This window comes from Schistocerca americana, unplaced genomic scaffold (assembly GCF_021461395.2).
Source record: "Schistocerca americana isolate TAMUIC-IGC-003095 unplaced genomic scaffold, iqSchAmer2.1 HiC_scaffold_1369, whole genome shotgun sequence".
Lineage (NCBI taxonomy): Eukaryota > Metazoa > Arthropoda > Insecta > Orthoptera > Acrididae > Schistocerca > Schistocerca americana.
In genome coordinates this window covers 21,872-31,941 of record NW_025725448.1, presented here as the reverse complement: position 1 = coordinate 31,941, position 10,070 = coordinate 21,872, and the positions used below count along the sequence as shown (strand labels likewise).

The 10,070-nt window shown below is 55.4% G+C and overlaps 22 non-coding genes across 22 annotated transcripts; all 22 read left to right on the top strand.

Annotated features, from left to right (window-relative positions):
• Nucleotides 1–156: 156 nt before the first annotated feature.
• Nucleotides 157–228, top strand: Trnae-cuc. The gene has a single exon. It is a non-coding gene; the product is annotated as a tRNA-Glu (tRNA).
• Nucleotides 229–962: 734 nt separating this feature from the next.
• Trnal-aag lies at nt 963–1,044 on the top strand. Its single transcript has one exon. It is a non-coding gene; the product is annotated as a tRNA-Leu (tRNA).
• An 80-nt stretch (nt 1,045–1,124) lies between these two features.
• On the top strand, nt 1,125–1,206 carry Trnal-cag. Its single transcript has one exon. It is a non-coding gene; the product is annotated as a tRNA-Leu (tRNA).
• Nucleotides 1,207–1,472: 266 nt separating this feature from the next.
• Nucleotides 1,473–1,544, top strand: Trnae-cuc. The gene has a single exon. It is a non-coding gene; the product is annotated as a tRNA-Glu (tRNA).
• Nucleotides 1,545–2,278: 734 nt separating this feature from the next.
• On the top strand, nt 2,279–2,360 carry Trnal-aag. Its single transcript has one exon. It is a non-coding gene; the product is annotated as a tRNA-Leu (tRNA).
• An 80-nt stretch (nt 2,361–2,440) lies between these two features.
• Nucleotides 2,441–2,522, top strand: Trnal-cag. The gene has a single exon. It is a non-coding gene; the product is annotated as a tRNA-Leu (tRNA).
• Nucleotides 2,523–2,788: 266 nt separating this feature from the next.
• Nucleotides 2,789–2,860, top strand: Trnae-cuc. The gene has a single exon. It is a non-coding gene; the product is annotated as a tRNA-Glu (tRNA).
• Nucleotides 2,861–3,594: 734 nt separating this feature from the next.
• On the top strand, nt 3,595–3,676 carry Trnal-aag. The gene has a single exon. It is a non-coding gene; the product is annotated as a tRNA-Leu (tRNA).
• An 80-nt stretch (nt 3,677–3,756) lies between these two features.
• Nucleotides 3,757–3,838, top strand: Trnal-cag. Its single transcript has one exon. It is a non-coding gene; the product is annotated as a tRNA-Leu (tRNA).
• Nucleotides 3,839–4,104: 266 nt separating this feature from the next.
• Trnae-cuc lies at nt 4,105–4,176 on the top strand. Its single transcript has one exon. It is a non-coding gene; the product is annotated as a tRNA-Glu (tRNA).
• Nucleotides 4,177–4,910: 734 nt separating this feature from the next.
• Trnal-aag lies at nt 4,911–4,992 on the top strand. The gene has a single exon. It is a non-coding gene; the product is annotated as a tRNA-Leu (tRNA).
• Nucleotides 4,993–5,072: 80 nt separating this feature from the next.
• On the top strand, nt 5,073–5,154 carry Trnal-cag. Its single transcript has one exon. It is a non-coding gene; the product is annotated as a tRNA-Leu (tRNA).
• Nucleotides 5,155–5,420: 266 nt separating this feature from the next.
• Nucleotides 5,421–5,492, top strand: Trnae-cuc. Its single transcript has one exon. It is a non-coding gene; the product is annotated as a tRNA-Glu (tRNA).
• Nucleotides 5,493–6,226: 734 nt separating this feature from the next.
• Nucleotides 6,227–6,308, top strand: Trnal-aag. The gene has a single exon. It is a non-coding gene; the product is annotated as a tRNA-Leu (tRNA).
• Nucleotides 6,309–6,388: 80 nt separating this feature from the next.
• Trnal-cag lies at nt 6,389–6,470 on the top strand. The gene has a single exon. It is a non-coding gene; the product is annotated as a tRNA-Leu (tRNA).
• Nucleotides 6,471–6,736: 266 nt separating this feature from the next.
• Trnae-cuc lies at nt 6,737–6,808 on the top strand. The gene has a single exon. It is a non-coding gene; the product is annotated as a tRNA-Glu (tRNA).
• Nucleotides 6,809–7,542: 734 nt separating this feature from the next.
• Nucleotides 7,543–7,624, top strand: Trnal-aag. The gene has a single exon. It is a non-coding gene; the product is annotated as a tRNA-Leu (tRNA).
• Nucleotides 7,625–7,704: 80 nt separating this feature from the next.
• Trnal-cag lies at nt 7,705–7,786 on the top strand. The gene has a single exon. It is a non-coding gene; the product is annotated as a tRNA-Leu (tRNA).
• A 266-nt stretch (nt 7,787–8,052) lies between these two features.
• Nucleotides 8,053–8,124, top strand: Trnae-cuc. The gene has a single exon. It is a non-coding gene; the product is annotated as a tRNA-Glu (tRNA).
• A 734-nt stretch (nt 8,125–8,858) lies between these two features.
• Nucleotides 8,859–8,940, top strand: Trnal-aag. The gene has a single exon. It is a non-coding gene; the product is annotated as a tRNA-Leu (tRNA).
• Nucleotides 8,941–9,020: 80 nt separating this feature from the next.
• On the top strand, nt 9,021–9,102 carry Trnal-cag. Its single transcript has one exon. It is a non-coding gene; the product is annotated as a tRNA-Leu (tRNA).
• A 266-nt stretch (nt 9,103–9,368) lies between these two features.
• Nucleotides 9,369–9,440, top strand: Trnae-cuc. The gene has a single exon. It is a non-coding gene; the product is annotated as a tRNA-Glu (tRNA).
• Nucleotides 9,441–10,070: the final 630 nt, after the last annotated feature.

Below are 10,070 nucleotides of genomic sequence, written 5' to 3'. Positions count from 1 at the left end.
ACCGGCGCAGTTTGGTCTCATGATTGCTGGCGTTCGTCTCCACGAGATGCGTCCCGAGCATGCCGTTCTACGAAGTGGAAACGTAAATTTTTGCAGTTGTCGTCAAGTAGCGGGTGGGCGCTCGCCGTGTTTGTTGGAGGAGTGCTTGTGTCGTTATCCGGTGTCGTCTAGTGGCTGGGATACCTGGCTCTCGCCCAGGAGGCCTGGGTTCGATTCCCGGCACCGGAAATGCACATTTTATTGCTCCTCTTATGCGACTTGTCCCGACTTAGCTCGACTGACGCTCCGCTGACGCTTGCAGAAAACTACGTAAAATATGATTCGCGGCCACAAGTGACGGCGAGAGAGATGCGACATCTGTCCACCTCTTATCCGGGCACATACCTGCGGTCAACAGACTTGGAGGACTGCAAGACATTGCCACGGGGGTTGAATGCAGCTAACCACTCTGCTCAGTGTCCATCAGCGCGGGCACGTTCGTTTGCCAGTATACATATAATGGAGACCGCGTCTGACACAGCTGTTGCGAGACACAGTCGGCCGAGCTTTGCTGTGCACAGCCACTTGCAGTCGCGAGAGTTGAATTCCGCGGTGGCTCCGTGGCCGTGATCGTCTAGTGGTCAGGACATTGCGTTGTGACCGCAACAACCCAGGCTCGAATCCGGGTCACGGCACTTTTTAAAGTTCTGCCTTGCTGTCGCTGCAATGACGATAGTGACCCAGTGATTGAAATCACGGTGCCCTCCTGATTTTGTGCTCATGTTCCTCAGGCTGCAGGTGGCACTACCGATTCCTTATAAACACGCGATGCCGCCGCACCAGGGCGCTGGCAGCTGCCTGTGTAGTTAATCTCTATTCGAAAAGGGCAGTCGTTCGAGGTGCGATGTTCGAGCAACCAGTCGCAGCAGATCAGGAAGCTGTGTCGTGCACTGCATTCTACAAATGCCAGGAACACTGGTGTAGGTAGCGTGGCCGAGCGGTCTAAGGCGCTGGTTTAAGGCACCAGTCTCTTCGGAGGCGTGGGTTCGAATCCCACCGCTGCCAATTTTTACTTCTCGTTTTTGTGCCATTGCGGTGTGTTCTCGTGGGGTAGAACGCAGCTCCTGTGACCGCCGCGTCGCGTAGGTAGCGTGGCCGAGCGGTCTAAGGCGCTGGTTTCAGGCACCAGTCTCTTGGGAGGCGTGGGTTCGAATCCCACCGCTGCCAACGTTTTCTGTCTCGAAAACAGGAGTACTGATTTCCCGCGAAGGAAAAAGCGCAGCGTCGGTTTCTTAAACTGTCGTAGCACAGTGGTGCGTGGTGTAACAACAGGATTCACCGGCGCAGTTTGGTCTCATGATTGCTGGCGTTCGTCTCCACGAGATGCGTCCCGAGCATGCCGTTCTACGAAGTGGAAACGTAAATTTTTGCAGTTGTCGTCAAGTAGCGGGTGGGCGCTCGCCGTGTTTGTTGGAGGAGTGCTTGTGTCGTTATCCGGTGTCGTCTAGTGGCTGGGATACCTGGCTCTCGCCCAGGAGGCCTGGGTTCGATTCCCGGCACCGGAAATGCACATTTTATTGCTCCTCTTATGCGACTTGTCCCGACTTAGCTCGACTGACGCTCCGCTGACGCTTGCAGAAAACTACGTAAAATATGATTCGCGGCCACAAGTGACGGCGAGAGAGATGCGACATCTGTCCACCTCTTATCCGGGCACATACCTGCGGTCAACAGACTTGGAGGACTGCAAGACATTGCCACGGGGGTTGAATGCAGCTAACCACTCTGCTCAGTGTCCATCAGCGCGGGCACGTTCGTTTGCCAGTATACATATAATGGAGACCGCGTCTGACACAGCTGTTGCGAGACACAGTCGGCCGAGCTTTGCTGTGCACAGCCACTTGCAGTCGCGAGAGTTGAATTCCGCGGTGGCTCCGTGGCCGTGATCGTCTAGTGGTCAGGACATTGCGTTGTGACCGCAACAACCCAGGCTCGAATCCGGGTCACGGCACTTTTTAAAGTTCTGCCTTGCTGTCGCTGCAATGACGATAGTGACCCAGTGATTGAAATCACGGTGCCCTCCTGATTTTGTGCTCATGTTCCTCAGGCTGCAGGTGGCACTACCGATTCCTTATAAACACGCGATGCCGCCGCACCAGGGCGCTGGCAGCTGCCTGTGTAGTTAATCTCTATTCGAAAAGGGCAGTCGTTCGAGGTGCGATGTTCGAGCAACCAGTCGCAGCAGATCAGGAAGCTGTGTCGTGCACTGCATTCTACAAATGCCAGGAACACTGGTGTAGGTAGCGTGGCCGAGCGGTCTAAGGCGCTGGTTTAAGGCACCAGTCTCTTCGGAGGCGTGGGTTCGAATCCCACCGCTGCCAATTTTTACTTCTCGTTTTTGTGCCATTGCGGTGTGTTCTCGTGGGGTAGAACGCAGCTCCTGTGACCGCCGCGTCGCGTAGGTAGCGTGGCCGAGCGGTCTAAGGCGCTGGTTTCAGGCACCAGTCTCTTGGGAGGCGTGGGTTCGAATCCCACCGCTGCCAACGTTTTCTGTCTCGAAAACAGGAGCACTGATTTCCCGCGAAGGAAAAAGCGCAGCGTCGGTTTCTTAAACTGTCGTAGCACAGTGGTGCGTGGTGTAACAACAGGATTCACCGGCGCAGTTTGGTCTCATGATTGCTGGCGTTCGTCTCCACGAGATGCGTCCCGAGCATGCCGTTCTACGAAGTGGAAACGTAAATTTTTGCAGTTGTCGTCAAGTAGCGGGTGGGCGCTCGCCGTGTTTGTTGGAGGAGTGCTTGTGTCGTTATCCGGTGTCGTCTAGTGGCTGGGATACCTGGCTCTCGCCCAGGAGGCCTGGGTTCGATTCCCGGTACCGGAAATGCACATTTTATTGCTCCTCTTATGCGACTTGTCCCGACTTAGCTCGACTGACGCTCCGCTGACGCTTGCAGAAAACTACGTAAAATATGATTCGCGGCCACAAGTGACGGCGAGAGAGATGCGACATCTGTCCACCTCTTATCCGGGCACATACCTGCGGTCAACAGACTTGGAGGACTGCAAGACATTGCCACGGGGGTTGAATGCAGCTAACCACTCTGCTCAGTGTCCATCAGCGCGGGCACGTTCGTTTGCCAGTATACATATAATGGAGACCGCGTCTGACACAGCTGTTGCGAGACACAGTCGGCCGAGCTTTGCTGTGCACAGCCACTTGCAGTCGCGAGAGTTGAATTCCGCGGTGGCTCCGTGGCCGTGATCGTCTAGTGGTCAGGACATTGCGTTGTGGCCGCAACAACCCAGGCTCGAATCCGGGGCACGGCACTTTTTAAAGTTCTGCCTTGCTGTCGCTGCAATGACGATAGTGACCCAGTGATTGAAATCACGGTGCCCTCCTGATTTTGTGCTCATGTTCCTCAGGCTGCAGGTGGCACTACCGATTCCTTATAAACACGCGATGCCGCCGCACCAGGGCGCTGGCAGCTGCCTGTGTAGTTAATCTCTATTCGAAAAGGGCAGTCGTTCGAGGTGCGATGTTCGAGCAACCAGTCGCAGCAGATCAGGAAGCTGTGTCGTGCACTGCATTCTACAAATGCCAGGAACACTGGTGTAGGTAGCGTGGCCGAGCGGTCTAAGGCGCTGGTTTAAGGCACCAGTCTCTTCGGAGGCGTGGGTTCGAATCCCACCGCTGCCAATTTTTACTTCTCGTTTTTGTGCCATTGCGGTGTGTTCTCGTGGGGTAGAACGCAGCTCCTGTGACCGCCGCGTCGCGTAGGTAGCGTGGCCGAGCGGTCTAAGGCGCTGGTTTCAGGCACCAGTCTCTTGGGAGGCGTGGGTTCGAATCCCACCGCTGCCAACGTTTTCTGTCTCGAAAACAGGAGTACTGATTTCCCGCGAAGGAAAAAGCGCAGCGTCGGTTTCTTAAACTGTCGTAGCACAGTGGTGCGTGGTGTAACAACAGGATTCACCGGCGCAGTTTGGTCTCATGATTGCTGGCGTTCGTCTCCACGAGATGCGTCCCGAGCATGCCGTTCTACGAAGTGGAAACGTAAATTTTTGCAGTTGTCGTCAAGTAGCGGGTGGGCGCTCGCCGTGTTTGTTGGAGGAGTGCTTGTGTCGTTATCCGGTGTCGTCTAGTGGCTGGGATACCTGGCTCTCGCCCAGGAGGCCTGGGTTCGATTCCCGGCACCGGAAATGCACATTTTATTGCTCCTCTTATGCGACTTGTCCCGACTTAGCTCGACTGACGCTCCGCTGACGCTTGCAGAAAACTACGTAAAATATGATTCGCGGCCACAAGTGACGGCGAGAGAGATGCGACATCTGTCCACCTCTTATCCGGGCACATACCTGCGGTCAACAGACTTGGAGGACTGCAAGACATTGCCACGGGGGTTGAATGCAGCTAACCACTCTGCTCAGTGTCCATCAGCGCGGGCACGTTCGTTTGCCAGTATACATATAATGGAGACCGCGTCTGACACAGCTGTTGCGAGACACAGTCGGCCGAGCTTTGCTGTGCACAGCCACTTGCAGTCGCGAGAGTTGAATTCCGCGGTGGCTCCGTGGCCGTGATCGTCTAGTGGTCAGGACATTGCGTTGTGACCGCAACAACCCAGGCTCGAATCCGGGTCACGGCACTTTTTAAAGTTCTGCCTTGCTGTCGCTGCAATGACGATAGTGACCCAGTGATTGAAATCACGGTGCCCTCCTGATTTTGTGCTCATGTTCCTCAGGCTGCAGGTGGCACTACCGATTCCTTATAAACACGCGATGCCGCCGCACCAGGGCGCTGGCAGCTGCCTGTGTAGTTAATCTCTATTCGAAAAGGGCAGTCGTTCGAGGTGCGATGTTCGAGCAACCAGTCGCAGCAGATCAGGAAGCTGTGTCGTGCACTGCATTCTACAAATGCCAGGAACACTGGTGTAGGTAGCGTGGCCGAGCGGTCTAAGGCGCTGGTTTAAGGCACCAGTCTCTTCGGAGGCGTGGGTTCGAATCCCACCGCTGCCAATTTTTACTTCTCGTTTTTGTGCCATTGCGGTGTGTTCTCGTGGGGTAGAACGCAGCTCCTGTGACCGCCGCGTCGCGTAGGTAGCGTGGCCGAGCGGTCTAAGGCGCTGGTTTCAGGCACCAGTCTCTTGGGAGGCGTGGGTTCGAATCCCACCGCTGCCAACGTTTTCTGTCTCGAAAACAGGAGTACTGATTTCCCGCGAAGGAAAAAGCGCAGCGTCGGTTTCTTAAACTGTCGTAGCACAGTGGTGCGTGGTGTAACAACAGGATTCACCGGCGCAGTTTGGTCTCATGATTGCTGGCGTTCGTCTCCACGAGATGCGTCCCGAGCATGCCGTTCTACGAAGTGGAAACGTAAATTTTTGCAGTTGTCGTCAAGTAGCGGGTGGGCGCTCGCCGTGTTTGTTGGAGGAGTGCTTGTGTCGTTATCCGGTGTCGTCTAGTGGCTGGGATACCTGGCTCTCGCCCAGGAGGCCTGGGTTCGATTCCCGGCACCGGAAATGCACATTTTATTGCTCCTCTTATGCGACTTGTCCCGACTTAGCTCGACTGACGCTCCGCTGACGCTTGCAGAAAACTACGTAAAATATGATTCGCGGCCACAAGTGACGGCGAGAGAGATGCGACATCTGTCCACCTCTTATCCGGGCACATACCTGCGGTCAACAGACTTGGAGGACTGCAAGACATTGCCACGGGGGTTGAATGCAGCTAACCACTCTGCTCAGTGTCCATCAGCGCGGGCACGTTCGTTTGCCAGTATACATATAATGGAGACCGCGTCTGACACAGCTGTTGCGAGACACAGTCGGCCGAGCTTTGCTGTGCACAGCCACTTGCAGTCGCGAGAGTTGAATTCCGCGGTGGCTCCGTGGCCGTGATCGTCTAGTGGTCAGGACATTGCGTTGTGACCGCAACAACCCAGGCTCGAATCCGGGTCACGGCACTTTTTAAAGTTCTGCCTTGCTGTCGCTGCAATGACGATAGTGACCCAGTGATTGAAATCACGGTGCCCTCCTGATTTTGTGCTCATGTTCCTCAGGCTGCAGGTGGCACTACCGATTCCTTATAAACACGCGATGCCGCCGCACCAGGGCGCTGGCAGCTGCCTGTGTAGTTAATCTCTATTCGAAAAGGGCAGTCGTTCGAGGTGCGATGTTCGAGCAACCAGTCGCAGCAGATCAGGAAGCTGTGTCGTGCACTGCATTCTACAAATGCCAGGAACACTGGTGTAGGTAGCGTGGCCGAGCGGTCTAAGGCGCTGGTTTAAGGCACCAGTCTCTTCGGAGGCGTGGGTTCGAATCCCACCGCTGCCAATTTTTACTTCTCGTTTTTGTGCCATTGCGGTGTGTTCTCGTGGGGTAGAACGCAGCTCCTGTGACCGCCGCGTCGCGTAGGTAGCGTGGCCGAGCGGTCTAAGGCGCTGGTTTCAGGCACCAGTCTCTTGGGAGGCGTGGGTTCGAATCCCACCGCTGCCAACGTTTTCTGTCTCGAAAACAGGAGTACTGATTTCCCGCGAAGGAAAAAGCGCAGCGTCGGTTTCTTAAACTGTCGTAGCACAGTGGTGCGTGGTGTAACAACAGGATTCACCGGCGCAGTTTGGTCTCATGATTGCTGGCGTTCGTCTCCACGAGATGCGTCCCGAGCATGCCGTTCTACGAAGTGGAAACGTAAATTTTTGCAGTTGTCGTCAAGTAGCGGGTGGGCGCTCGCCGTGTTTGTTGGAGGAGTGCTTGTGTCGTTATCCGGTGTCGTCTAGTGGCTGGGATACCTGGCTCTCGCCCAGGAGGCCTGGGTTCGATTCCCGGCACCGGAAATGCACATTTTATTGCTCCTCTTATGCGACTTGTCCCGACTTAGCTCGACTGACGCTCCGCTGACGCTTGCAGAAAACTACGTAAAATATGATTCGCGGCCACAAGTGACGGCGAGAGAGATGCGACATCTGTCCACCTCTTATCCGGGCACATACCTGCGGTCAACAGACTTGGAGGACTGCAAGACATTGCCACGGGGGTTGAATGCAGCTAACCACTCTGCTCAGTGTCCATCAGCGCGGGCACGTTCGTTTGCCAGTATACATATAATGGAGACCGCGTCTGACACAGCTGTTGCGAGACACAGTCGGCCGAGCTTTGCTGTGCACAGCCACTTGCAGTCGCGAGAGTTGAATTCCGCGGTGGCTCCGTGGCCGTGATCGTCTAGTGGTCAGGACATTGCGTTGTGACCGCAACAACCCAGGCTCGAATCCGGGTCACGGCACTTTTTAAAGTTCTGCCTTGCTGTCGCTGCAATGACGATAGTGACCCAGTGATTGAAATCACGGTGCCCTCCTGATTTTGTGCTCATGTTCCTCAGGCTGCAGGTGGCACTACCGATTCCTTATAAACACGCGATGCCGCCGCACCAGGGCGCTGGCAGCTGCCTGTGTAGTTAATCTCTATTCGAAAAGGGCAGTCGTTCGAGGTGCGATGTTCGAGCAACCAGTCGCAGCAGATCAGGAAGCTGTGTCGTGCACTGCATTCTACAAATGCCAGGAACACTGGTGTAGGTAGCGTGGCCGAGCGGTCTAAGGCGCTGGTTTAAGGCACCAGTCTCTTCGGAGGCGTGGGTTCGAATCCCACCGCTGCCAATTTTTACTTCTCGTTTTTGTGCCATTGCGGTGTGTTCTCGTGGGGTAGAACGCAGCTCCTGTGACCGCCGCGTCGCGTAGGTAGCGTGGCCGAGCGGTCTAAGGCGCTGGTTTCAGGCACCAGTCTCTTGGGAGGCGTGGGTTCGAATCCCACCGCTGCCAACGTTTTCTGTCTCGAAAACAGGAGTACTGATTTCCCGCGAAGGAAAAAGCGCAGCGTCGGTTTCTTAAACTGTCGTAGCACAGTGGTGCGTGGTGTAACAACAGGATTCACCGGCGCAGTTTGGTCTCATGATTGCTGGCGTTCGTCTCCACGAGATGCGTCCCGAGCATGCCGTTCTACGAAGTGGAAACGTAAATTTTTGCAGTTGTCGTCAAGTAGCGGGTGGGCGCTCGCCGTGTTTGTTGGAGGAGTGCTTGTGTCGTTATCCGGTGTCGTCTAGTGGCTGGGATACCTGGCTCTCGCCCAGGAGGCCTGGGTTCGATTCCCGGCACCGGAAATGCACATTTTATTGCTCCTCTTATGCGACTTGTCCCGACTTAGCTCGACTGACGCTCCGCTGACGCTTGCAGAAAACTACGTAAAATATGATTCGCGGCCACAAGTGACGGCGAGAGAGATGCGACATCTGTCCACCTCTTATCCGGGCACATACCTGCGGTCAACAGACTTGGAGGACTGCAAGACATTGCCACGGGGGTTGAATGCAGCTAACCACTCTGCTCAGTGTCCATCAGCGCGGGCACGTTCGTTTGCCAGTATACATATAATGGAGACCGCGTCTGACACAGCTGTTGCGAGACACAGTCGGCCGAGCTTTGCTGTGCACAGCCACTTGCAGTCGCGAGAGTTGAATTCCGCGGTGGCTCCGTGGCCGTGATCGTCTAGTGGTCAGGACATTGCGTTGTGACCGCAACAACCCAGGCTCGAATCCGGGTCACGGCACTTTTTAAAGTTCTGCCTTGCTGTCGCTGCAATGACGATAGTGACCCAGTGATTGAAATCACGGTGCCCTCCTGATTTTGTGCTCATGTTCCTCAGGCTGCAGGTGGCACTACCGATTCCTTATAAACACGCGATGCCGCCGCACCAGGGCGCTGGCAGCTGCCTGTGTAGTTAATCTCTATTCGAAAAGGGCAGTCGTTCGAGGTGCGATGTTCGAGCAACCAGTCGCAGCAGATCAGGAAGCTGTGTCGTGCACTGCATTCTACAAATGCCAGGAACACTGGTGTAGGTAGCGTGGCCGAGCGGTCTAAGGCGCTGGTTTAAGGCACCAGTCTCTTCGGAGGCGTGGGTTCGAATCCCACCGCTGCCAATTTTTACTTCTCGTTTTTGTGCCATTGCGGTGTGTTCTCGTGGGGTAGAACGCAGCTCCTGTGACCGCCGCGTCGCGTAGGTAGCGTGGCCGAGCGGTCTAAGGCGCTGGTTTCAGGCACCAGTCTCTTGGGAGGCGTGGGTTCGAATCCCACCGCTGCCAACGTTTTCTGTCTCGAAAACAGGAGTACTGATTTCCCGCGAAGGAAAAAGCGCAGCGTCGGTTTCTTAAACTGTCGTAGCACAGTGGTGCGTGGTGTAACAACAGGATTCACCGGCGCAGTTTGGTCTCATGATTGCTGGCGTTCGTCTCCACGAGATGCGTCCCGAGCATGCCGTTCTACGAAGTGGAAACGTAAATTTTTGCAGTTGTCGTCAAGTAGCGGGTGGGCGCTCGCCGTGTTTGTTGGAGGAGTGCTTGTGTCGTTATCCGGTGTCGTCTAGTGGCTGGGATACCTGGCTCTCGCCCAGGAGGCCTGGGTTCGATTCCCGGCACCGGAAATGCACATTTTATTGCTCCTCTTATGCGACTTGTCCCGACTTAGCTCGACTGACGCTCCGCTGACGCTTGCAGAAAACTACGTAAAATATGATTCGCGGCCACAAGTGACGGCGAGAGAGATGCGACATCTGTCCACCTCTTATCCGGGCACATACCTGCGGTCAACAGACTTGGAGGACTGCAAGACATTGCCACGGGGGTTGAATGCAGCTAACCACTCTGCTCAGTGTCCATCAGCGCGGGCACGTTCGTTTGCCAGTATACATATAATGGAGACCGCGTCTGACACAGCTGTTGCGAGACACAGTCGGCCGAGCTTTGCTGTGCACAGCCACTTGCAGTCGCGAGAGTTGAATTCCGCGGTGGCTCCGTGGCCGTGATCGTCTAGTGGTCAGGACATTGCGTTGTGACCGCAACAACCCAGGCTCGAATCCGGGTCACGGCACTTTTTAAAGTTCTGCCTTGCTGTCGCTGCAATGACGATAGTGACCCAGTGATTGAAATCACGGTGCCCTCCTGATTTTGTGCTCATGTTCCTCAGGCTGCAGGTGGCACTACCGATTCCTTATAAACACGCGATGCCGCCGCACCAGGGCGCTGGCAGCTGCCTGTGTAGTTAATCTCTATTC